General features: G+C 35.9%; 1 protein-coding gene across 1 annotated transcript in view; it reads left to right on the forward strand.

The window, feature by feature from the left end:
- The window catches only part of ZFPM2 (zinc finger protein, FOG family member 2), a 466,965-nt gene that overhangs the window by 400,877 nt on the left and 38,949 nt on the right, over nucleotides 1-27,139 (forward strand). The gene's annotated exons all lie outside the window — the stretch shown is intronic.

The raw sequence follows: 27,139 nt of genomic DNA on the forward strand, positions 1-27,139 counted from the left end.
TTTTTATAAGCAAAGAATACTATAAATGAACACTTCTCTAAATGTTTACATTACTAGGAAATTCCAAAATAGTCAAAGAAATACCAAGTGTGCTGTGTTTCTCTTATAGATAAAGCAAGTTGAGATGTATGAAATGTATGTTGTAATGCTATCTGCAGAGAAATATTCAGATGCCAGTGAAGTATACATGAGATGGTTAATTCCTCCATTTTGTAGGCTGCATTAAAGCTATGATTCATAACTACCTAGACTTTGCAGTCTGTACTGGCTTAAAAGTAGATGGATACAGAATGGTTTATTTGACTCCTATACTGTGATTCTAAATATTTGATAAATCAGAGACTATAACTTACGAGAGATTGCTTAACACTATCAGCATTTCTACTCAGCAAAGCATGTTAAGCCTCCTTGTATTTCAGTTTTGAGAATTATTTTACTGTCTTCACTCTGGAGTTGAAGTCTGCACAGTACCTCTTTTATAGTTCTTCTTTGGGTTCCTGTGAACATTTTATTACATATTCAAAAACTAGGCCTTAGAATGCCCCTTTCCCGTGAGGCTCATAATTTTTTATACTTATAATACCTATCTATCTATCTATCTATCTATCTATCTATCTATCTATCTATGTATCTATGTAATATATCTGTGATTTCCACTTTTGCTCACTGTAATTTTAACCATTATGGCATATTACAAATGTATGTGTACTACTTTATAGATATATATTTGATTGATGCAGAGGTAATTGCGGCTTTGTATTACTTTTAATGGCAAAAACAATTCCCTTTGCACCAACCTATCAAATGTGCCTATATCTATAATATAGATATAGAAAGATCTATATAGATAAGTATATAGTTATCCCTTCAAGATTTGTAATCTGTTGTTGACTGTAACAAAAGAATAGAAAATGTGTGATGTGTTAGCATTATTTATTGAAAATATTAATATGTGTACTTTATGAAATAAATCATACAGTTGCTTTTAAGGAACTGATTCACCAAAGGGTTTAAAAAAATTGTGGATGCATTGTATTATACAATTGATTTTTTAAGGTTCATGAAACTGTCTTTTTAATTATTTGAAAAGTATGTGCAATGAATTTACTCTATTTATAAAAACAACTCAATTTTTATAATTTTATTTTAATAGCTGCTGCTTCTCCAACATGAAAACAATTTTTGAAGCCCCAACATGAAAACAATGTTCAGAACAGATCATGCAATTTCCTGTGTATGTAAAATATTGTGATTTTAAAATTAACAGACCACATTATAGGAAGAGGTCTTTTGAATAGAAATGGTCAAGGTGTCAGAATAATTTGCATGATCAAGAGTTACATTTTTAAATGCCTCTGTTATAATTTTATTATAAATATATACTTTGAGTCATTTTTAGGTCATCCAAACTTTGGGTGGAAGTATGAATTTTAAGCTGTGTTGGCAGGAAGCAAGCATTTTTGCTGTATTACATATTATATGATTCCAAATTGCATTTTCTCAGATATTTCAACTCAGTAGGTCAAACAGCAATGTGTAGCAAGCCGTATTAAGCCTAATCAAGAGGATCTTCAAGGAGAGCAAGCTGGCGCCTCTAGCTCCTTTTCAAAAGTTTAGCGTGGCTGTGAAACCCTGGAAAGATGATTACTCCATGGGAATTTTTTGACTTGTGAACAAAAGTAATGAATTTTTGATAAACTGTTAAAGACATGTCACTTGATTTACCTTTTTATTGCGATAGTATTGGTGTTCAAACATGCTTATTTGTGAGCGTTGAGATTTTCTTTTCTCTAATCCAGTCAAATTTATAAGATGCCATTATGGCTAAAATTGCAGTGAGCTAAAGTAGAAATCAAACCACATCACAAATGCCAAGATATCTATGAGTTGAAGTGGGATCTCATGAAGGTAGAGACCATCAAGGGAACATAATCCAGAATAAAAGATACTTCTGTAAACTTCTAGTATACCCACACTGTTTAGACATTTAGAAATAATTGCCAATTTAATATTCATCTTAGTATAAATGGCTTTGACCTTGAGCCTCATAGCTTTAATTTACTATATCAACCCCAGTCCCAGTGAATATTGCATTTATAAGGAGCCAGTGTGGCATTCTTTGAGAGGTAAGCAGATAAAAATACTTTTTTTTCCAATACTTAGAACATAGGGCAAGCAGTTGGCATTAAATAATTTCTTTCATTTCCTCTACATTAGGGAATAAAATGCCAAGCATATTGATAATTGTTCAGACAAATCCACGAGTCACATTATCACTACTGCACAGAGACCCTAGAAGCAGAGTAAGAAATTAACAAACACTTGAGGATTTATTGATGCTTGGGTTATTTGTTGGGTTTGCCAATGATTGGCTACACATGGAAGAACATTTCACAAGAATATTTTGTAATTTATTAGACAACTTCTTCACTAACTAAATATTTGATTTTGGCTTCTATACACCAAGACTATTTCCTCTATTAATATAAGACAAGTACTTATAGATATTTCTCCTATAAATAATATCTCTAATATTTTAATTAACGTCAGATAAAATATCAGTTTTCCTTCATATTGAATAATAAACTAATATAGCTAGTGATATTTAATCAATTCATTAATAGTTCACAATCATTAATTATTTTAAATATATTTTTCCACACAAAATTCATATATATATATTACTGCACTTTAGGTTCTGGGGCACATGTGAAGAACATGCAGGATTGTTGCATAGGTACCTACATGGCAATGTGGTTGGCTGCCTCCATCCCCATAACCTATATCTGGCATTTCTCCACATGTTATCCCTCCGCAGTTCCCTACCCCTCCTCCTGCTGTCCCTCCCCTAGTCCCTCCCAACAGACCCCAGTGTGTGATGCTCCCCTCCCTGTGTCCTTGTGTTCTCATTGTACAACACCCATCTGAGTGAGAACGTGTGGTTTTGATTTTCTGTTCTTGTGTCAGCTTGCTGAGAATGATGGTTTCGAGATTCATCCGTGTCCCGACAAAGGGACATCGTTATTTATGGCTGCATAGTATTCTATGGTGTATATGTGCCACATTTTCCCTGTCCAGTCTATCATTGCTGGGCATTTGGGTTGGTTCCAAGTCTTTGCTATTGTAAACAGTGCTGCAATGAATATACACCACACAAAATTCATGTGTCCAAATGCACACATGATTTTGCATATAATTTTAAGGTGCTCACGGACCTCTGAAAGTCCATCTGTGGACTTCTTTAGATTTTCACCATGTCAGACTTGGAGGACAAGGGAGTTTGTATGCATGATCATCTTAATCAAATTTAAGAAGATTTCCTCTCAAATTATTTATGTATTTCATGCAAACAAGATGGCATCTATACAACTATTATTTTTGATTGTCAAGTGGTCCTTTATTGAAATATTTTCCTTGGTGTGTAACCAACTGAGCACTCTTTCACATCACTGTCAGTGTCATCCATGATAGTGTGAGGGTGGCACCATCAGCGTGCAGCCCACAGACTGGGCAGTTCTCAGGATCTCTCTAACGGTTTCAGAGAGTTCTGTGGCTAATGATGGGTGCAGGATCTGCCAGGCAATGTTGATAATCTTATTGAAAGTGCTGTTTTCACTGTGTGTAATGTTTTTTCTGCTTTTTTTTGTCTGGATGATTCCTTGAAGATTTTGACATCAGAGCAGAGGGAAAAGGTATCACCTCAATCTGTGCTGACCTGATTGGTCACTTTCATAACAATTCCTAGAGTTTTTCAATCATCAGTTGCCTTGGTAATGTCATCACCAATGTTTTCTGGAGGCAGACCCTGGGGACCAATCTTGAGGGTAAGAGCAGACATGGGATCTAATTCCTCATCTGTGTACTTCAGGTATATGATTTTGATTTTGCTGGGGTTCACCTTGAGCAGCATGGTGGAAAAAGTTACTGTCATATAAACTTGAATTTGGGACCACAGGAGAAACTTGTATCTTGGCATCCTTTGAGTGGCAAGCCTCCACATAACTTTTCAACGTTAATCTTTTCTTGTAGTAGATGCTGTCTTGTAATGGGAGCAAAATACAATAATATGTAATGTATACATAAAGTTTGCTATGTTCCAGAATACAACCAAAAACCTAAATATATGAGGGAAAAAAACAAAAAGCAGCTGATTTTTTTCCATAGTTTTTTTTTTTTTTTAACTTTTAAGTTCAGGGGTAGATGTGCAGGTTTGTTATATAAGCAAACTTGTGTCATGGGGGTTTGTTATACAGATTATTTCATCACCCAAGGTATTAGCCTAGTACCCATTAGTTATTTTTCCTGAGGCTCTCCCTCTACCCACCCTCAGTCTTCTGATAGACCTAAGTGTTCCCCACATGTGTCCATGTATTCTCATCATTTAGCTCCTACTTATAAGAGAGAGCGTGAGGTATTTGTTTTTCTGTTCCTGTGTTAGCTTGCTAAGGATAATGGCCTCTAGCTCCATCAATGTTCTTGCAAAGGACATGATCTCATTTTTTTATGGCTGCATAGTATTCTGTGGTGTATATGTGCCACATTTTCTTTATCCAGTCTATCACTGATGGACATTTAGGTTGGTTGATTCCATGACTTTGATATTGTGAATAATGCTGCAGTGAAGATTTGCATGCATATGTCCTTATGATGAAACAATTTATATTCCTTTGGGTATATACCCAGTAATGGGATTGCTGGGTCAAATGGTATTTTTGTTTTTAGATTTTGGAAAAAATCATCACACTGTTTTCCACAATGATTAAACTAATTTACACTTCCACCAACAGTGTATAAGCATTTCTTTTCTCCACAACCTTACCAACATCTGTTATTTTTTTGTCTTTCTCATAAGAGCCATTCTGACTGGTGTGAGATGATACCTCGTTGTGGTTTTGATTTGCATTTCTTTAATGACCAGTGATGTCAAGCTTTTTTTCATATGAAAAAGCGGCTAGATTTAAATGTATGTGTACATTTCAATCAATGCAAATATAGGTTTTTACTTAAATAAAAAGTAAACTAGATACTAAAAAGGGTCATGTATGTTAGTCTAACGCTTTACTATTGGAAGAATCCCTTGGGTCATCACTCAGAACTCCTGTCCTCTTTCTTAATTTAGGCACAATCTATACAGACTGATTAGTCGGGTTCCCAGCTCACATTAGATTGAATATGAAGTATTTGCTGGCAGCAGGCATACTGACAACAGAGGGAAGTAAGCAAAAGGAAAGAAATAAGTGCCACATACTTATAGAGTGTCTGCGTCAGTAACCCTTGAGAACGCATGTGCTTGTGTCAACAGCTGCATGTTTTAAATGACTCTCTGTTCTCTGACCTTAGTTTAATTAAAGAAAAGAGGAAATAACTTTATATTTTAGCAAAAGTCCCATTAAAGAATGGTCAAGTAACAACTTTTGGCCTTTAACATGGTAATGGACACAGAGCAAACAGCTGAGTCACAGAGTGTAACAAGTAAATTAAGTGTAGTTGTAACGGTTTCTCCAAATTGTTGGATGCAAACTGTACATGTCTGTGTGAGTACTTGGATGATATGAATACGTTAGTTTTTTCTGCTACTCCTAATGTTCAGTAATTTACCTAGGTTGTTTTCATCTAATGAAATTCTATGTATGAATATTCATGTTTATAGGGAAGAAAACACAAGCATACGGGGAATGCATTCTTGGCTGCAGAACCAAAATTCCCCGTAATTTGTTTCATAGAAATATTCACTTTGGAGAAATTTTTGCTTTTTTGTTTTTTGGTCGTGAGATAATTGTTTCAGGTAGCTTGCTTGTTGATTCCTTTGATTGCTCTTATATAAACATTAAAGGCGCTTTGCAGCTGTAGTCTTTCTTTTTCCAGAACTTCTGGGAAGATTCACTTTTAACAACTTTCAAGTCATCTTATGAGCGTTTCAAAAATGTTAGGTTAGAGGTTGGTGAACAAAAAGTAGACAATTGAAAGAAAAGCACTGCCCATACAAATTATAGATGCCATGCTTTCAGGGCTATTTTAGGAAAAGTTGAATTTTTGTGTTTCTCTCCAAATTTTAATTCCTTAAAACCCCCTTTTCTTTACCTTGTATCCTCACCTAACCTCAGAAATTACTTAAAAATGCTCCTTAATACTGGGACAGTCAGGCTAATGGACTTAGGACAAAATAATTGACCCTGAAGACAAGAAAATCCACCCAAACGCTATCTTTATGTTCTTCTTAATTTCATTACAGGCTTTGCAGACAAAGCTGGGCTCAGAAATAGCAACTATTACACAGCACTTAAACCCATTTGCCTCTTACTCATCTGTTCTATCAGAAATAAAATATTTCACAAACATACTTTTATCTTTCTCTTCCTTCTCTTCTAAAGAAGTTAAAAGACAAAAGAAGAAGAAGAGAGGAACAAAAATAATTGGTCGGTCTAAATATGGAGATACCTATTAATGCTGACATAGTAGTGTTTATTCTGCATTGTGAAGATTAAAGTGATAAAAAGATGATGGTAAATTATTTCTGTAGCATAGAAATACATCCTAAAACAAAATAATGTAAAAATAGCAAAATTAGCTTTATAGTTGTGCAGTTTTGTATTTCTAAAATATCCGAGAACTCCAAAATACTATCATGTATGTGTGTATGCATCTATATATAACATATATATATATGCATGTATATATAAAATTATTTTAGAGTCATTAATAGTATAAGAAATACAGTAAAAATTAAAATGTTGCTTCATTTATTTACTTAATAAGTAGTTAGAAGTATTGTCCTAGAAAACAAATATAGCAATGAACCTGCTTCCCGTAGGAGTTTATACTCCAGTAGGAAATAGAAGATGATAAACAAATAAATCCATAAAATGTATAATTTGCTAAATGATAAAATATGAAGAAAAAGACAGAAAACTAAAGCAGAGGTTTGCAATTTCATGTAAGATGGTGAGGGAAGACCTTATCTGGGAAGGAAACATTTGACGAATTCTAAAGGAGATAAAGAATGAACCATGCAGCTATCTTAAGCAAGAGCATCCCAGATAGAGGCAGCTGTGAGTAGGTATAATAGCAAAGCAGCCTGCAGTGGCTGAGCAGAGTAAAGGAGGAGGACAGTGTAGCATATGATGCCAGAGGACGGGCAAAGGAGATTGAAGAGCAGTCAGAGAAGGTAGAAGAAACACCAGAGAAGGGCACAGAGAAGCCAAGGGAAGAAAGCGTTCCAAGAAGATACTATGCCAAATTTTGCTGATATTCAAGTAAGACAAAGTCCAAAATGACCCTTGGATTTAGCAGTGTCTTAGATGACACTGATAAGATCAGTTTCCCTATAGTTGTGAAAGTGAGCACCTATTAGGAAGTCTGATTGAAGATAACAAGCAGAGAGGTTTTCCATGAATTTTGCTTTTAATGGCAGCAGATAAATGAGAGCTGGGAGATTTTTATTTTGCTGTTGTTTAAGATCAAGATACTATGGTATATTGCCATGCTGTTGGAGGTGACCCAGCTGAGACTGAAACACTGATGTTTTCAGGAAAGAGGAAGAGCATCTAACACCCAGGTGAGAGGAGCAAGGTTGGCACGTCCGTGATCATAGATGTCAGGGCAAAGTATGTGGACACAAGTGCATGTGGTGTGTTGATGTGGGAGTGGAAATTACGTTCCCTTTTGAGTGCTACAATTTTCTTACTGAACAAGGAAGTGTGGTTGAGAGAGAATGGATGGGGAATTGGGGTTGGAAAGTGAATGGACAGGGAAAAGTATGATTGCTGAGAACAATAATGAAACATTTGCTATTACTGGTCATGAACGTAAAATACGACAGGATTGCTTTGTGTTTTCCTTCAGCTAGTCCACTGCTAGTTGTAAATACAAAGTAGGCAAGAAGTTGGAATGAAAGTTCAGGTTTTGCCAGACTAGTAAAATGAGGGAAGAAAGGATGAGGGAATTGAGAATATTTCCAAGGAAAGTCATATGATGGGGAACCCAGTGTAGAAGCTGGATAAACAGGGAAGAAAGGATATGAGAAGGTGAGGACAATGGATAAGAGGTGACAATATTGGATTTGGGGTTCTAGTGAAGTTCAAGAATATTGGAGGCTGGGCATGGTGGCTCACACCTGCAATCCCAGCACTTTTGGAGGCCAAGGCAGGATTGGATAGAGGCCAAGGCAAGATGGATTGGATGGAGGTCAAGGAGGATCACTTGAGGCCAAGAGTTCAAGATCAGCCTGGGAAAAATAGTGAGACTCTCCACAAAACAGAACAAAAAATTTTGTAAAAGCTGCGCCTGGTGGTGCATGCTTATAGTCCCAGCTACTCTGGAGGCTGAGGTGGGAAGATCACTTGAGCCCAGTAGTTCAAGTTTGCGCTGAGCTATGATCACACCTTTGCACTTCAGCCTGGGAAACAGAGTGGAAACTCTGTCTCTTAAAAAAAAAAATGTTGGAGTAAAAGTTCTAAAAATAGTGAATTAGATGAATAGGAGGTATAGTTTGAGAATGGGATGGTCAGATGTGAAATTATGTAAGAGAGGGTCCTGATTCCCAGCAATAAAAAGGCCTAGAGAGTGAGTGGTTGTAGCTAGGGTAGAGAGTAAGTTTCTTCTTCTGAGAAGACGTCAAGAAACTGAGAGTTCAAATGATCATCCAAGGCCGGACATGGTGGCTCACACCTGTAATCCCAGCAGTTTGGGAGGCTGAGGTGGGCGGATCACCCGAGGTCCGGAGTTCAAGATCAGCCTGACCAAAATGGTGAAACCCCATCTGTAATAAAAATATAAAAAACAGCCAGGTGTGGTGGCAGGAGCCTGTAATCCCAGCTACTCTGGAGGCTGAGGCAGGAGAATCACTTGAACCTGGGAGGCGGAAGTTACAGTGAGACAAGATCGTACCATTGCACTCCAGCCTGGGCAACAAGAGTGAAACTCCATAATAAACAAAAACTATCATCCATATGGGTGTGGTGAATTTTGAAATCATCAAGAATTAAATCAGGAGCAAATTGGGAGATAATCCAGAAGCTAAGATTTCAAGAGATGATGACAAATGACCTAGAAGTCTCAAAATGGCTGTCACAAGCAGTGTTATATTATGAATATTATGATATTCAAACAGATTTTCAGAGTGGGGATGGAAAATAGTCTGCAACGAGGAGTAAGGAAAATTATTCCCCTTTCAGGTCAAGTTACGTACCATTCATAGGAGTAAAGTCAGCATCTGTTTTTAAGAGTAACAGCTAGTAGGGCAAAGAGAATGGGCATATAGGAAGGTGAAGAGATTTTGCTGGTAAGTTCCTTTGAGTGCTGGTAGAAGGGTTTGAGGCAACTGGTGAAGAATGGGAGAGAGAATTTCAGTCAGACCTGTGTGAGGATTAGACCATGTGGGTGAGGGCCATGGAAATCCTGGACTCCTAGGAATGACTGAAATTTTTTCAAAAGAGAGATAAAAGTCATAGTAAGATTGGTTCTGATGTCTCAGAACTTGGAGAATGGATGTGAGGCTATGCATGTTGGGAAAGAATAGCGTGGGCTCACCAGGTATGTACAGGGGTGCAGGGTCCTGATCTTTTCACTCCTCTATGGATAATGTGGAAGCTGGTGGGGGTAAGCTGGCCGGGGTGGGAGAGCATGGCAGGGAGTCCCACATGAAGCATCCAGATCTCTAAGATTATCTTGACTCTCTTTGCCAAACAGTGAACTACTCCTTAATGAACCAGTGAACCAGGCCCTAGGTGCCTATCATTCTTCAGTTCTGGTGCTTTTTATACCAAGTCTTTTTTGGAGAGGAGCTCAAATGCACTTCCTTTAAGTTAGTTTTCCTTCTGCCATAAAATGAGAATGAACACATCATAATGCTGAATGCCTGCAGTCTACAAGAACATACTTTCTTCCATCAGCCTAAGCTTCACATGTTCATAGATATCTCTTATTACTCTTTATTGAGTTCAGATTGTATTTTTCGGAAGGGTAGCTTTGAAAAATAACAATAATAAATACTTGAATTATTATTTGAAAATGCATGTGTACTTTTGTATTCTTCAACTTATGAGATCATTTTTGAGTAAACACTAAACCTTAAAGACATCATAAATATGCATGCAAATAGGCAAACCATGAAAATGATATTCTAATAACTGCGTTACTTTTTTTTCCAACATGGCCAAAGAGCTTGGATCGGGCACATGGAAGAACACTGACTTCCTCTCTCTCGACTCTTTATCATTTTTTTATAGCTTCCTATTGAAGTTTATACTCTTAAACAGCAAAACCATGGTACATAAAAAATGCGTGAGCACTTGCACTGATATCAGTTAAGCAGCACTCCTTTCTGGTCTATCATGTTCCCAGGATTAAGAATCATTGTCTCACCTCTACCTTAGGGTGGACAGCACATCTCTTGCCTATAATCAAATGTGCATTGAGCCCATTGGTGTTGTACTGATGAGATACTGAGGAAGTCATGGAGATCCAAAATAGAATTAAATCCCTGTTGACATCTAGGTTACAATTTACTGAGAAAGGCAGATACTAATGACTGTGTAATCACAAACTGAAAAAGGTCCACCATGGGAAAGAACAAATGTTTTTAATGGTATGTAACTAGGGAAACACACTCAGACTGGTGTCGTTTCTCTGTGTATATGTGTATTAGAAGAGGACAAAGAAAGCTCCCTTGAAGGAGTGATACTGCATCTGCTCATATTTAAAGGATAAACTTAGATAAGAGTAGGGTGAAGTTTTCTAGCCAGAAGGAAAGCATATGCAAAAGGCCTGTGGCAAGTAGTGCACGGCACATTTGAAAAATGTAAAGGAAGCCAATATGTCTAGAAGAAGGACAAGAAAATGATTCGGAGGCAGCCTGAGCTGTGTCTCTATACATACACAATGGTATCCCCGTGATTTCAGAACTTCATGTAGGAATTGTTTGCTTCTCTTCCGTGGCAATTCTTGACGTAGTAAATCCCAATTCTCTCAAAGATTTGTCAGGAGCAATAAGGGTTATAGAAATGCTACTGCTTCTGCTACCAAAGAATTATACAAATCACAAGTTCTAGCTCTTCTTCTCATGTCCAACTTGAATGTCACATTTTACCCTATCTCAGCTCTGTAGTTTTTAATGTGTCTTTATACTTAATAACCATAAGCAAACTGTATTATAGTATTAGCTATCTGTAGTGTACTTCTATACAGAAGCTATATTGTGTCATCGTCTAACCAGTACCTTACAGACTGACTGCCTGATAGTAAATTAGGTCAGCTGAGCACTTCTCAATAAATGTTTGTTGGATTGAATTGTCTCAAACATTTCAGTTCTTCAGATAAAGGCATCCTACAGAACATCTTGTTAGTACATGTACGTGGAGACTCTCATTCATGTATTTACTGAAGTAAAAGAAATAAACATGTTATTTAATTATAAACAATATAATTCATATATTTACTGAAGTAAAAGAAATAAACATGTTACTTAATCAGAGAATACATATAAAAATATTTTTTTAAAAATATTAAAGCAAAACAAGTTGCCAAGATTATCTTTAACCTATGTGTTACACGTTATAATAAAAGTTATCGTGATAACTTCAGAGCTGTGCTTTCAGGGTAGGATATGCTTTATCCCCTAGAGTTTGTCATTTGTTAGGAATATTTTAGCTTGCTTCACTTTTGAGAAGTATAATAATAATTTTTGAAAAAAGGCTTAATGTTCTAGAATTATCCCCAGCTTTTTATTTGTTTATCCCAGTTGTGATTTTAATTTCCAGTTACCCACAGGAGAATGGCAGTTCCTTTTACTGAGTTAGATAAATGCCTAAGTAACAATGTTTCTTTTGTTTTGAGACAGGATCTTGCTCTGTAAACCAGGCTGGAGTGCAGCCACACAATCTTGGCTCACTGTAACCTCTGCCTCTGGGGCTCAAGCAATTATCATGCCTCAGCCTCCCAAGTAGCTGGAATTACAGGTGTGTCCCACCATATCCAGCTATTTTTTTTTTTTTTTTTTTTTTTTTTTTTTTTCCCTCTTTTTTTTTTTTTTTTTTTTTTTTTTTTTGTTTTTCGTAAAGACAGAGTTTCACGATGTTGCCAAGGCTGGTCTCAAACTCCTTGGTCTTCCCGTCTGTGTGAACCACCACTCCTGGCCAACAAAGTTTATTTCAAAAAGAAAGTTTTGAAGCGTAAGGAATATGTACCGAAAGTATTCTTTCTGCTTTTTGAAGGGTCTGGGTAAATGAGTGGTCTGTGGCTTATTAGAAGAAAGTCTTAGAGCCCCATTTCAAAACAAAGCTAAGGAGTGTCTAGTGTGTCAGATAAAGACTATTTGACTCAATTGTTAGGACTTCTACAACTCCTTTTGAAACAAAGCTGACTCATGGTAGCATAATACAATTCCTATTGTCTTTATGTAAGAGATATTTGGATAAAATATGCCAAAGATAACTGCAATTATTTAATGATAACTCTCTAAATTGGAATGTTTAAATCTGAAGGTTAAATATTTTCTGGTGGGTATTCCCTGTTGCATGAAATACCACAGCAACAGCAAATGCTCATTTGAAATATGTTTGTTTTATTAGCATGCAGTTACTAGTTACAAATTTTTGCTTATAAGTAAAGCTATAAGTATATGTGACAATAATTATTTTCTTAGCAGGTATGTGCAAAGAAATATAGTTATGGGAGAGTTTTTGTTCTTTTTAAATTTTTTTGGTGAATTTTTATTAGTGGGACAGGGAATCCTTTCCCAAATCTCTGTTCTTCAGCTGTAAACATTCAAATCTAAGTGAAAAACAGCTGCCTCTGTTTCTCTGTGTTAAGGCTGATGCAATTTTTAAGAGGACTGGAGGAAACCATGCTTCTTGCAGGCACCAAATACCACCTGAATACATTCTCTATTTGCCCTGCCATTCCTGGAATAGAGCCAAAAGTGCTAGGAAACAACTACTGGTTTACTAAATGATGTTTACTCAAAACATTTTGTTATTTTCCTCTGAAATATATGGGGGCTTAAATGAACTCAAAGGGCCTGTCACACAGGAGAAAAAACTTCAAACAGCAATTAGGTATTTTTTTTCTTATTTCAGCATATAAAGACAAAGAAATATAATGGTTTTAATAATTAAGGATGCAGATTAATGCACACATTTTGCAATACTAATAAAAACTTCTTGTTATTATCTTTATTTTTAAGAATGAAGAAGGCATTTCCTTAATGCACTTCACTGCTCCTTTTGCCAGCTCTGTTTAGGCTCAGAATTTGATAATAACATTTACAAATTGTAAAAATAAAAAATAGCATTAAAAATGTAGTTAACTCCAAATTTCCAAATCTGTTAACCAGAAGGTTAAGTGCTACAGCACTTGACCTTAGAGAGAGTTTGGTCCTCTTTTGTAAGACCTGAGTGTAAAGAATAAAGACAGCATTTTCCTTCCTCTCTTTTTTAAAGAAGCCACATGTAATGTTCTCTGAGTTAAGTTTTACCATTCATAATGAATGCAGTCTCGCCATTCAAATGCGACCATAAGTACACAGAAGATAAGAATTTAATTAAATGTAGATTAAAACCAAACAGGAAAACACACTAGCTGATAATTTTATCCCATCCTCTGGCCATATTTTTTATACTTCCTTCTTGTTCTTCTTTGGGCTATAGCTTATCAACATGCCGATAGTACCATAACTCATTACATCTGATGGTGCAGCAGAAATGTGCAGGCACTGTGCTTGGATTTTCAAGGCACTTAAAATGCAAAGCATGTAAATGTCTCTGTTAAATATACTGGTGTGTTAACACTGGTGAAAAGGAAGTGATTCGGAAGAAATCCTTAAACCTCTCACATGATGCATCAGTATTACATAGTAGCAAATGACATTTTCAAAGAGGAACCAATTCATGCAGTCACACATATGTGGCATGGCTTAATATTTTGTGGTTCAGCTGTTTTAGCAGTTGGCAAGTTGAAGTGACAATCAACTCACTTAGTTTACTCCAATGTATGTAGAGTTTGGTATATTGGCATTTGTATTTCTTTGTAGGAGAATAATTTTTTTTCATTGTTGACCATAATGTCTTAACAGAATATCTTTGTGCCTGAACAATACTTTCATTGACTTTATACAAAACTATGCATTATCATTCAACATGAATCTATTGTGATTATAAAGTAGAGGCCACATATACCAATGATAAACGTAGGAAAGTATAAAAGGCTTTAGTTATTAAGACAGTTTGTATATGTTATTTTTGCTTAATCAGTTTATCTACTTTTTTGCAGTAATTATTTATTATCATTGTAGACTAGGCAAAAAATAGTTTTGAAAAATGCTGGTCAAGGTAAAGGAAGGCTCTAGACCAAGCATAGTAATTTTAAATCTAAAAGAGAATACGTATCAAGGCTGTTAATTAAATATTAGGCTAAGGTTTAGAGTCTAAATGCATTCTTCAATATGCAATCTTGATTCCTTGGGCATTAGTAAAGCATAAATTAATCCTTTATAATCTGCGTTCTCTGTGCCTAAAATTAAGTGCCATAAGAAGTGTGGCATGCTGGGTTTGTTTTGTTGTTTTCCCCAGCAGAAAAAATATTGAGGGTTGTTTGAAAGGTAAATTGGTGATTTGTTTCTTGTTTTGTTTTGTTTTGTTTTTGGGATAGGTTATTTGGCTCACCTCAATGAATAGGGTTTTCCAATTAGAAGATTTCTGAAAAACTGATTTGGATTTTTGCTCCTTAACGTAATTTTGAGGTTTTTACTGGTTTGAAGTACTAAACTGATAGCACCACTTTCTCTGCATTTGCTGTCACATGATCACTTTGCACTCAAATGGATATAATATGATGCATTGACAAAGCTGCAGATTTTGCCCTTAGAAAAAAAATAGAAAGAATTGCTCAAATTTTTAAAGATTTCAAAAATTTCATCATCTAAGAAAATAATGTTTAATGGAGCAAACCTATAGTTTCCTACCATTAAATCACTTGGGAAATTGAAAGTCACAATATAGACACAAACTGAAGTGCCATCACTAGCTGCATTGTCTCTGTTTATACTGCTGGAGACATTGCCGAGTCAACAACCACATTCTCTATTAACTCATTTTCCTTTAGTTATCTTTTCTAGTATAAATTATTTTCCATAGTGATATTAAGAAGGAGCAAACTAAAATTATGGAAGTAACCCTGAAGTGCAAAATGGAGAAACATAGTTGGGATTTTAAAAGAATATATAAAGATGCTTTTGTCGCTAAAACGTTCCAAATACAGACACATAAAAAGAAAAGTGGTCTGCATCTACCCGGGTAATGTACAGTAAGTAAAATTACTAGTCTCTAAGACATTCTAAGAAAATGATAGATTTTTAAAAAATGACTCCCTTGCATGTCATGAGAGCAGAGAAAGATTTCTTTAAATAGTAAGTCTAATAAATAGTTTCCCTTTATCAAAGATATATTTTGGGGCAAAAGGACAAAATTGTTTCCATAAAACCTGCATTACTTCCTTCCCAGGCTCCAAACTCCCTTTGATTCCTTTGCTTTGGGAAGCTGTAGCCCTTTGCATACTTTCCGGAACCCTTTCATGGTATATCCTGGTCATATTCGTCATTTTCTCCTCTCTAGGACTGTGAGCTCTCTTTGAGAGTTGTCCTCTCCCTACAACTTGCCAAATGACTCTTAGGTCATCACAAATATTGTTTTTTAAAAAAATAATAGAAGACAGTAAGATAAAAGGAGGGAGGTCAAGGAAGAGAAGGAGAATGTGGGAAAGAAAGGAAGAAAGGAAGGAAGGGTGAAAGGAAACAGGGAAAGAGCGAAGAAGGAAGAGAGCGGAAGAAGAGATGCAGGAAGTTTGGCTCTCCAGGAATATGCTATTCTGTTGTCTCTAGTACTTTGTCAGGCTGGAAATACTGCTAGTTACAGAAGAATTAGGAATTTGAGTATAATGAATATTTTAGGGAGAAATAATATGGAGGTATGAGTATGCAAGATTTCTCCTGGGCCACAGCAGTGAACATCAATGACAGCAAACAAAGAACAAAAAAATTGTATTTGATAGTCCTTTGTAAAGGGCAAAACAGATAAAAATGAGATTAACATTTATTGAATACCTACTATGTGATGAGACTTTATATGTTATTTTATTGAAATCTTCAAAAACCTCCCACAGACTGAATTTGCTACATTTTTAAGGATTCAGAAACCAAATCTCAGGGAGTTAAAGTAGTTTAAGTAACTTCCCTACCTTTAGAGAACTCATAGATTCCAGAGTGGTTGCATTTATCTGTCTTGCTTACGTAACTGTACTTTACAATTGTTTCTGCAATAAGCCCTACTGCCCCCAGGGGTGTGGTCTTAGTGAGTTCTATGTGTATTTTATCTGAGATAAAATTTAAGAAATTGTTTTTAAAAAATCCTTTACAAACTTCTATTAAAGGGTTTTTTAAAAGTTTATAATTAGTAGGTGAAATTAGGTTCTACATTTTAAAACTAATGTCATTCAATGAAAATGAAATTGCATTAGTATATTTCAGGAAATTTAAAAAAATACATATGTCTAAGTTAGGAAATTGTTTCTGTCTCTCACAATTTTAATTGGGATACTTGAGAGATCAGGGATTTTACTCCATATACTCTGTATGTCTGTTTTGACGATGATTTTTTCGTTACTACAAGTTGAACTGTTTTCTTAAGCCTCAAATGAGCAAGAGTAATACTCATACTTTGCCTGACTCAGAAGATAAACATTGGCAGAGCACAACCAATTTTGCCAGGCAGGAAATTGGTGAAATCTATCTTAGGAGCAACGATGACATTTTAAATGTGAATGTAAAAAATACAGTTTGGGGAAAATATACAAAAAGGATTTTCATAAAGACAGGCTTACCCCGGAACAAAGGTAGAGAGCTTTGGTCATCCAGGATATGTTATCACTACCCTTTGTCTGAGGGAGGCTGTATTCTTATCAAGACCTGTAATAACTGAATTATCAGTTCAGCATGCAGGTTTTTAAGTGAATACAGGTAGATTTTCCAATTAGATTTGTTAATTTCTCCAAAGTGTTCCCTCTGTTAGCCAGGTGTGAATGGTATGGCAATGTGACGAGGAAAAATATTTCTCTACTGCTAATCACACCATGCAGACTACTTAAAACATTTGTGCTATTGCCCAAAAATACAAACCTGATTTATTTTTACCTTTACGAACTGTGTTTTGATTATGTAGGAAATTCAAAATGGATTGCAAGAGATTGCATGGCCAGGAAAAAAATTAAATGTGTCTTAAATAATTACATAAAAATAATGTTAAGTAACACTAGAAGCTATGCTATGATTAAAATATTTGGATTGATGGGCAGTGATAGCTGCACGGCAATGGCAAACTTGAAGTCAGATTGTAACGAATGTTTGTTATAGCATTAAACAATAACACATTCTTCCTGGGAAAACTAAAATGACAGGTGTAGCCATTGATGCTTTAAGCATATACTCTGACCTCACGACTCACAATCTGCTACAGCCTGTGGAACACATACTGTGGAGTCAGAATTATGCTTAGGGAAAGGAGGACCAGAAAATGTAGTGTAGGAACTTCATCTTATTTACTGTAAAACATGTTTTTCAATGTCTTTTTGAGATAACATTTTAAAAATAAAATGAAAATGAAAATGAACATCTCCCTGACTGCTTACTTCCCTTTCTCATTTTCTTAAGCACAAAAGGAGGTTTATGAGCGATGGAGGCTGTATTTATGTAGCTTTTAAAATGGATGATGCTGTGGTATTTGACCTTAGGTAGATTGTCAAAAAAAAAAAAGTTCTTCAGCTGAGTGTCTCTTCGTTTTATTTGGAAGCTGGATTCTTGCTGCATTTTTTATTTAAATGGTTTGTCTTAATGATCAGTGCTCATAGGTTTCAGAATTATGCAAAAGATGAAAATAAAACTAGCATTAGCCAAATCCATATTTCTGAAATACATTCGTTATTGCATTGTGTAGTTCTCTACAGATCATTACTTTGTGCGTGGTTTTGCTCATATTTTCAATTTTGTCTAATTCTCAGTCACAATTTTTACATTATAACCCACTGAAGATTTTATTTTTTTCATTTCAGTAGCCATTATTTGAATCATAAAAAAATGCATTACTGTGTTCATAATGTACTGCTCATGTGACAGTTTTTGAACTTTAATATTCTTTTCTGTAATGTGCCGGCTTAGCAGCCTATAAAAGAGACATATTGTTTGTAATGTTTCTTACCCACAACAAATGATGTGATTCTAGGGTTTATGAAATGGCAGTAGTTTTCTAAATTTGTGATTCTTCTGTGTTCCGTCGTCAAGAACAGTTGTACATCTGCTCAGCACAGACTTTCCGAGACTATGAACTTTAATTGAGGAAAAATAATGAGGGTTCAGGGACTACTGATATGGAGTCAGTTGCAAAGCAGGTGCCCTGCTGCCAGATCAATGGATTATTTACTCCTTTGTCATAAACAGGAAACAGTTGGTTGTTTGTGGCAATAGCACGCATATTTTAAAGCCCTTGGATTTTTCTCTCCTTCTTTGTCAATGTTTAAAATAGTGTTTTGTTCATAATTTACCATAACCATATAGAATAAACAAACAACACTTCTTGTTTTTAAAATTAACCACCTTATTTGAAATGAATTTAAGGAGTGATTTTGAGAATTATGCATCATTTGTGCTTCCAACCCTAACCCCTTCAAGTCATATGGTTGCAGTCATAAACCCTGTATATAATTGTCTAAATATTTTTCTGCCTCTATAGATATTTGAAAGTATAAAACTTTTTTTTCTTAAGTACATAGGGAAATCTAAAATATAAATTGTTGATTGTTTAGAATTTCATTAGGACACTGGAACAGTTTGTACAAGTTTTTCAAGTCACTCGAGTAGAATTTTCTTATAATATAATTGGGGAGAGGGCCAGGAGCAAAGCTCAAAATCCCTTTCTCACTGCATAAAACAAGCATGTCGGGCTTTCAGTCGACATCTGATTTCTGAGTGTGTTGGAACTATCTCTGACACACCTGAGCAAGATCAACGTGAGAGGCCAGGGTCACCCAAAGGGGGCGTGCTCCTTTCTCAGCACATCTCATTAGCAAACCAAAGGGGCTGGAGGATGCCTGGAATTAGCTGCAATTTCCACCAAGACAAGTTACTTTTTTGGTACATAATGATATGCTGTGAATTTATATTCTAGGTTCCAGAGATCAGTAGCTTAAATTCTAATGATGGGTTTTGTGGCATAAAAGTCTGACTTTTAACATTTGAAGGTTGGAGACCATATAAACCTCACCATAAACTTTATACACAGAGCCCACCTATTGACAACTCCTCTGAGGCCTCAGACAGTTCACACACCTCACCTTTCAACCAGAAGTGTGATAATTGAACCTGTTCTTGGGAATAGTCTTCAGCTTTACTACAAATCTCTCTAATTCCTTTTGGAACTGAGATTACTACTAGAGGCTGAATTATGTTTGGAAAGAACTGCCACCAGAGAAAAACAAATTTATGTTTCAGAAAAAGGAAATTGCATTTCTAAAATGCAAACAACTGAACCTAAATCCATTAAATAATTAGTAGCTTCGAAGTACATTTAGGCAAAAAAAGTTACCTGATAATCCCATTCTACTGCCTTTCAGTTTGAAAACATGTAAGTAAGAAAATAAATTTATATTTTTCTTAACAATATAGTCATTACAATATGAAGTAATAATGTAACATTGCATTTCCTAAACACAAAGTGGTGACAAAAATATCATTAAATGTGGAACTGAAAACCATACCTTAATTTCTATTGATACAAAATAATTGCTGCCATTAAATGTGTCATTAAGTGAGGACTGAATTTTGTACTTCTGTTTCAGCAAGTGGGTGCACCCCATGTGGGCCTTATATCATTGTTAGCATTTCTAGTGTGTTATTTAAAAAGTTATGTTTAGATTTTTAATTCATGCCTCTTAAATATCAGGTGCAAGTATTCACTGCTTAGTATTTTCCCCTGGTTCTAATTACAATAATAAAGGTAGCTATCATGGTAAAGTTAAATTTTTCATCAGTACTGTAGGAATAAGGCACACATGAAATTCACATTTTTTCCTGGTGAGATGGGTGGGGTTTGTTGGTTTAGAGTCATTAAATTTCCTTTGAGTCCAAAAGCTAGACTGGAAATCGGGGCAGATTACAATTATCCACCATGAGGCAGGTAGTCACATCATTTCTATTGATGAAAGGACTTAAATTAAAAGATACTTTGAAGTTATTTAATTTAAAAGCAAATATTCAACTATAAGTCTATGTTCACTAGCTTTACAAAGAATTTCTTAGGTCCACTGTCTTGAAAATATGTAACATCAGAAGTAGAATTACCCATTTATAAACGTGTGCTTCATTCTAGACAACAGGAAGTCGTAAGTCCAGGCTTCGAAGCTCTGTCATACCGTGCAGAGATGAAAAGTTTGAGATAAGGTGACATCAATGGAAATTCTCTGAATAAAAGACATCAGGGGCAAAGTCTTTGTCTAGGGCCCCTGATCTCAAGGTGAATATTGTGCGTCAATTTCTTATTCAATGACCTGCAGTTTTCAATTGGATCTAATTTCTCAAAAAGAGTTTAAAAAATGTGGATTGTAAGGGAAAAATGGTAGTGACTTTTTTCCATTGATAGAGGTAAAGCTTGTGTTTTTTCCCACCCTTTAACACAGATATGTCTGAGGGAAAACAGAGAACAAAACCAGGACATGATTTGTAAGCCCAAACATGACGGTTGCAAAATTGGCCCAGGCTGTAGAAGATTTAAGCAGCTATTGTTAGGAGGTTTTTTGTGGTGGGCAAACACATGTGCTGTAGATATGCCCTTAAATGTGTCTGCTTTCCTGCATTTTGTGACGGTCTAGAGAAATTGTGTGTGTGTGTGTGTGCGCGCGTGCTCATGCATGCACGCGCACACATCCATGTATGTTGTAGGAATAGCTGTAGCAGCATGAAGTGCAGGGAACATTAGCCCTGTTTTCAGTAAGTTATTTAGTTGAATGAAAACATGGCAAAATAGGTAAAACCTTTATAGTTCTGAAAATGAAACTTGATTTTCTTAGGAAATAAAAGTTATATAAGAGAAGTATTGGAAAGACTTCATAATGATTTTATTGACATAGTAAAAAAATATTTTCCAACTGAAGTTTTGAGCCTATAATAAAACCTTTATGTCAAAAATCACCCTTATGCAAGGAGAATAAAGCATGCTGCAAGCCTTTCAGAAATGCCATTTTCAGAATACCTTCTGATGATTATTGGTCTCTTTTTTCTGTAAAGTTCTATGGAGAATATATTTTAATTAGCTTCCACTTGATACCACTTCATGCACACTGCCCAACTCTGACCCAGTGTGTGATCATATAGAATGCATTACAAAAGAACTGGTCATTTGAGTGCTTTAATATAGCTTTGTATTAATGTCAGACATCATTTAGACAAGGCATTAAAAGTGTTATTTTAATGACTGAAGTGTGTTGGGTAGAAGAGGCTTAATCTTTATAGGAAGAACAATTTCAATTAGCTCTAAAATATTAATTTGTTGGTACAACTATATACTCTAATGTATTTGGCTGCAAAACATCTTATGAATAATACATTGCCAGAATCCATTTGTCTTATTATGTAACTAATACTGGCTTTTTAAAATAAAAAAAAAAAACAAGGGTTTCTAATTTTATAACCATCATGATTCAGTTAAAATTAATAAAAAAGAATCCTTGATCATTTTTAATGTTGAAGCTTTTTTCTATTGTATTTCCCGAGGTAATTTGTAAGGCTATAAATAAAGTATGCAATCTCTGGCTAGTAAGATATTGAATAGGTTTTAAACATGATATGACTATCTGTCTTAAAAATTTAAGGGCATTTTTATTTATTTGTTTACACGGTGAGTGTAAGATATTCTCCCTGGAAACAATTTGTCTCACTGTGGAAAGTGTAAAAATATGAGAACAAAAATAACTGCATACCTTAATCCTACTATTGTGTTTCTGGAAGCTAAAAATGCTGCTGCTGTGGCTTTTCCTCTCCTTGAATATCTCACTGTAGCCTTATCTTTCCATTGTGCTTGCTGTTTATTGCAACATCTTGGCATTGGTTTTCATGACTGTGCATGCGGCCCTACCTTGAGGTGAGTGAGAACCGCACAGGTAAAAACCCTGTAGCCCTTTTGAAAATGTGCTGTTTTTCCCTGCAGCTAACCAGAAATCCGTGATGGCTTCCACAGACTTCACAGGGGTTGCCTATACTAGGCGAAATGTAGGTGGGTCTGAATTGCTTGTTCACTACGCACCAACATGGAGCACTTGTCTCCTGGCCTGGATAGCTTTAATGCTCCTGTTCCCCAGCACCAAAGCAGCTGGATGAAAAGCGAAAAGCTCTGGTGGGCAGTCAAAGCTTTCAAGCGTCCTGACAAATGCCCCTAAACAGACTATAATAAAGTAGGAACAATGGCTTTCATGGAGGTAGGCCTAAAAAGCATTCATTATTTTCTGTAACTCTCCTAGTTGCTTTCATTGTCATCTGTGGCATTGGTCACATTTAGCCTGATTAATTCTGAAATATGTGAAAACTAGATTTATTTCAATATAACTCTTACACAGTATAAGACCCAAGCAGGGAAAATGCTGAGTTTGGTAGCAAAGCAGAACCACACAAATGCAGTTTTTAAACTAGGTAGAGGCTTTTGTAGTAGATTTCATGCAGCAGTTGGCATTGGCAGTATTGCAAAAAGAGATGTATTCTGTTGTGCTCTGTTTGATCAAGTGCTAAACCCGTGTGATCAATAGAGAGACAGATGTCGGGTGCAGATGGCGATGCCGTGATACCTGGGGCAGCGTGGGCCTGCCAGAATGACAGAATGGGAACAGGGAAGAGCAGCAATGCAACAGAATGTGACAAATGAAATTAGGGTTTATACTAGTCGATAATTTACAGCTAATACAAAGTGACAGAATTTTTCAGTACCCAGTATATTTTACTTCCAGTAATGCTATAGCCAATAAAGGCATATTTCATGCAACATAATAAAATGAAAGCTGTGGGGAAATATAGTCCAACCAGTTTTTATTATGTTACAACTTTTAAAATTGATCCCTGAGAGAATACTAATAGCATGCAAGTCTTGTTAGAGTGACGTCTAAAGGCATTTTATCTCTAAATTTATAACAGCCCAATCACTTACTCTCATTGCATATTAGACTCACAAGTTGAAGACAGATAACTCTGTAATGACCAAAATGCATATGCTTTGCTTTAAAAGATATATTTTTAAAGATTCATTCAGTCTGTGTGTAAAATTGTAAAAACAATTATTAATTTCAACTTATTAAAAACATTTTAATTTGTTATATTAATGGGAATGTTTAAGCAGTCACCTGTGTAATTAAAAATGAAAATCTAAGCACAAGTTGCCTCCACATCCAGGACAAAACCCATAGTTATTATATTTGGAATATATTTTATGACTCCATAATTCAAAATAAATTTGTAAATACCTTGAAGTGACAATTTTACCAACAGTGGCAAATGAATCTATTGATGTCCTTTTAAGACTTAGTTAAATTTTTCATATTCTTGAAACTATATTTACATACCTGCCAACAACCTGGGAATAGTATCAGGTGGATGACCAGTGCCATCCCAAAGCAAAACTATGTAGTAGGTTCTTTTTATTCTACTTTCACCTCCTTTGATTTTCCTCCTTGTTCTGGGCTTCTGGTGATGTGAAATTATGTCATGTGTGCAGAAAATGGGAACTGTCTCTATACCCACTTTCCTCATTGCTCAAATAGTCACTCAGCAACCGAATCCTAGAATGTCTCCCAGAGCTTTTATAACCATATCCACATGTAAGCCCAAAGATGAATGCCCACAATCAGGAATCACCTCATGGAAGGTGTATTGGAGAGTAAAGGAATTTCCTTATATTTATACAGGCAGAGTAACAGGGAGCAGGACCCACAACCTGTGACAATGACAAATGCATATTAATGATGTAAATAGGAGACAATTCTTGTTTTCACCAAACTTTCCTAAGTACCTGCTTTGTGAACACCAAAGAAGACTCAAGGTATATGCTTCCGTGGAAATAATCACCACTATCTTTTACTGGCGCAGGTGGGAGCATTCACAAATTATGGCATCAATGAATGGGGACAAGATCATGATGCTCACTGCAGTTCTGAAAATTTGGGGAATCTTGCCTATCCAAGAGAACGCTTGGCAGTTGAAAATCTCTTCCTGTCTTTATTCCACACACAAAAGTAGGCATTTTTATATAACAGCTTGGCTACATTACACCTATCATCCATAGATGTGCCATATCTCAAGTTAATCCAAATTTAAATAGAAAAGGCTTCTATACATGAACCCAAGGCTCTTCAATGAATATTTATAATTACTAGAAGTAATATAGCAATAATGTTCTAGATACTTCAGTGAACTGTATGCTTTTGGGCTTCTTATTTCAGTCATTTGATTTTTTAACAAAAAACTTATTGCTTCTTTTTAGGAACCTTACTGTGAAATTTTAGTAATCTATTGATCAAAAACCTTAACTAAATCTTTAATAAGGGGTCCAGCTTCCACATGCATTCCTGAGTTATTCCAATCCACCAAATATAAGAGTGTTACAGAAAGCTAGGGCACTGTTAACGCTAAAGGTTCATACAGAAATCATGCCTCAGGTAGTTGGCACATTATGATATGAATGGATTATTCATTTAGGAAGACATCCACAGCAGGACCCAGAGTCATTATAGGAAACTCATGCCTGACAGTAAAGTGCTTCCTGGCTTGTGTTAACAAGCATCTATTTAGATCATGACACTCCCTTCTAAAGTTGTTTTTAATATGCCATGTGATAGGGGATAGTTGGAGTTTAGGTAGCTGGAGTTATAAGGTATTTACTGAATCCTTATCTTTATGTAACTCCATTTCACATATAACAATGAATAAGCTTAGGTTCATAGAACACCATTTTATTTGCAAGCTCTAAAACCTCACCTGGAGTTGTCTAATGGTAGCAATATCTAGTGGCATGACATTACTTTATCTCATTTACCAACTTCAGTTTTTGAATCAGCTGAAAGAAACAAATGTAATAGCCTTTTAATTTTAAAGATGAAGAAAATGGGGCCCAGAGAAATTAAATGGATTTCCTACATTACAGTATTGCATGCTGTATGCTGGAAAAGAATCACGTTTCCTTGACTTTGCCATTATGGCCAAAGGTAAACAGAATACTAGCAGACCTGGGTTCTTTTATTAGGACAAGAACGCTTTCTACAATATCATCTTCATAAACATTCTTCCTGAGCCAGCTCAAATCCCATCTCTTTTTCTGAGGCTCCCAACTATTGTCAGCATGATAATTTTTCTACTTCCCTAAAACTCTTACAGCAGGTGATGTCATGTGATTCAGCTTGACGCATGGACTGTCTCTAGATAATTGTGTATGTGTGTGCATGCACATGTGTGTATGCATTATTCAACTGGATAACTTGCTAGGGTTAAGGAACTTGACTTTATTAATATCTTGAACTGTAATCTAGTAGGCATGGTGAAATGATGGATGCATTTATGCATGAATGAATTCAGCCATGAATTCTTTTCATTCACCATGACCCTCTCTACCTTCACATCTTGCTTACTGGTGCATGCAAAGAGGAGGTCTCCTTAATGTTCCTGACCATTGCCAGGGATAATGATAGCCCTACATTTGACAACTATTTATTGTTTGCCTACATGTGCTGACCATTCTCATACTTAAAGGCTATGCTAGTGAACAAACCAGACAGAACTTACTTTCCACAGCTCTAGAAGGTGAGACAATGAGTGGATATTATCCTGAGAGAGTTCAGGGACTTAACCAAAGAGTGTTGAACAATGGAATTGGCCTATGGTGAGAGCTCACGGAAGACTTCCCTGATGGATATGAATGACTTGCAGTGTGGGGAGAGTATTGGCCAGACAGAGGGAATAGCATGTGTTAAGGCCCTGGACCAGAAAGAGCTTTGCCAATGTGCCTGGAGCACAGTGAAAGAGGAAAGTCACATGTAGGGGAAAGTGGCTGATGAATTAGGTAGGGCATTGTATCCTTTAGAGCCTTACCCAGGTAAGTCACACACAATATATATACTTAAAAGAATGCAAAGTTGTATGGTGTGTCAGTAGTGCTGACTTCCTTAACCAACTCTGCACTTAAAACAGTTTCAGTCATTATGCACATGTCCAAAGCCTAACTTTTGTAAGTTTTGTAATATTTAATTAACAGTCATTTATATGTAAAATAAGAGCAAACGTAAATTTAAATGTACTTCCTGTTGAAAGACACTGAGTTCGAAGAAATTATGCAGAAGACGATATAAGGGAGATTACAGTGTATAGACCAAGACAAGGATGTATGGATTTATTTCATGGCATAGTTTTTTGACATTTGTCCTTTTTTCTGAAGCAACTGGGACATTTTTAGCGACAGAACTATAAGAAAATATATTTGAAAAAGGAACAAATCCAGTTTTGAAAGGTTGTAGCCTGCTTCAGATGACATTTTTAAATAGGTGATAGATTTAAGTCTGAATCACACTACCTTGATGAATGATTGAACTAATGTTGTTGAGCCCCTTTTCTGTGCTAGACATTTTATATGCACAGATTGTATACTTACTGTATATTTATATACAATCCTTGGAACAACCATAGGAAGTGGGAGATATTTTGCTATCTTACGGAGAAATCAATAGAGGTTCAGAAAGAATAAACAATTATGCAAAGTAATGTAGCCTAAAAGGACCAAATATTATCTGGTCCTTTTAGCCTAAAAGGACCAAAGATAATACTATCTTGACAAACTTAAAAATGTGCTAAGCTGAGTCATGTTATCTCAGTCATTGGGAATATATTTCTATGGGCATCATGAACATTTCATCTGCAGAGATCCACTGGCATCCCAGTACACAGATCAGATCCACTGGAATGTAAAGCCTACTTAGGGGCCAGTGTTATAGGACAGTAGATGAGACTACACCCTTCTTTTAAGAGCATAGAGTAAGGCCGGGCGCGGTGGCTCAAGCCTGTAATCCCAGCACTTTGGGA

This window comes from Cebus imitator, unplaced genomic scaffold (genome assembly GCF_001604975.1).
Source record: "Cebus imitator isolate Cc_AM_T3 unplaced genomic scaffold, Cebus_imitator-1.0 Scaffold56, whole genome shotgun sequence".
Taxonomy (NCBI): Eukaryota; Metazoa; Chordata; class Mammalia; order Primates; family Cebidae; genus Cebus; species Cebus imitator.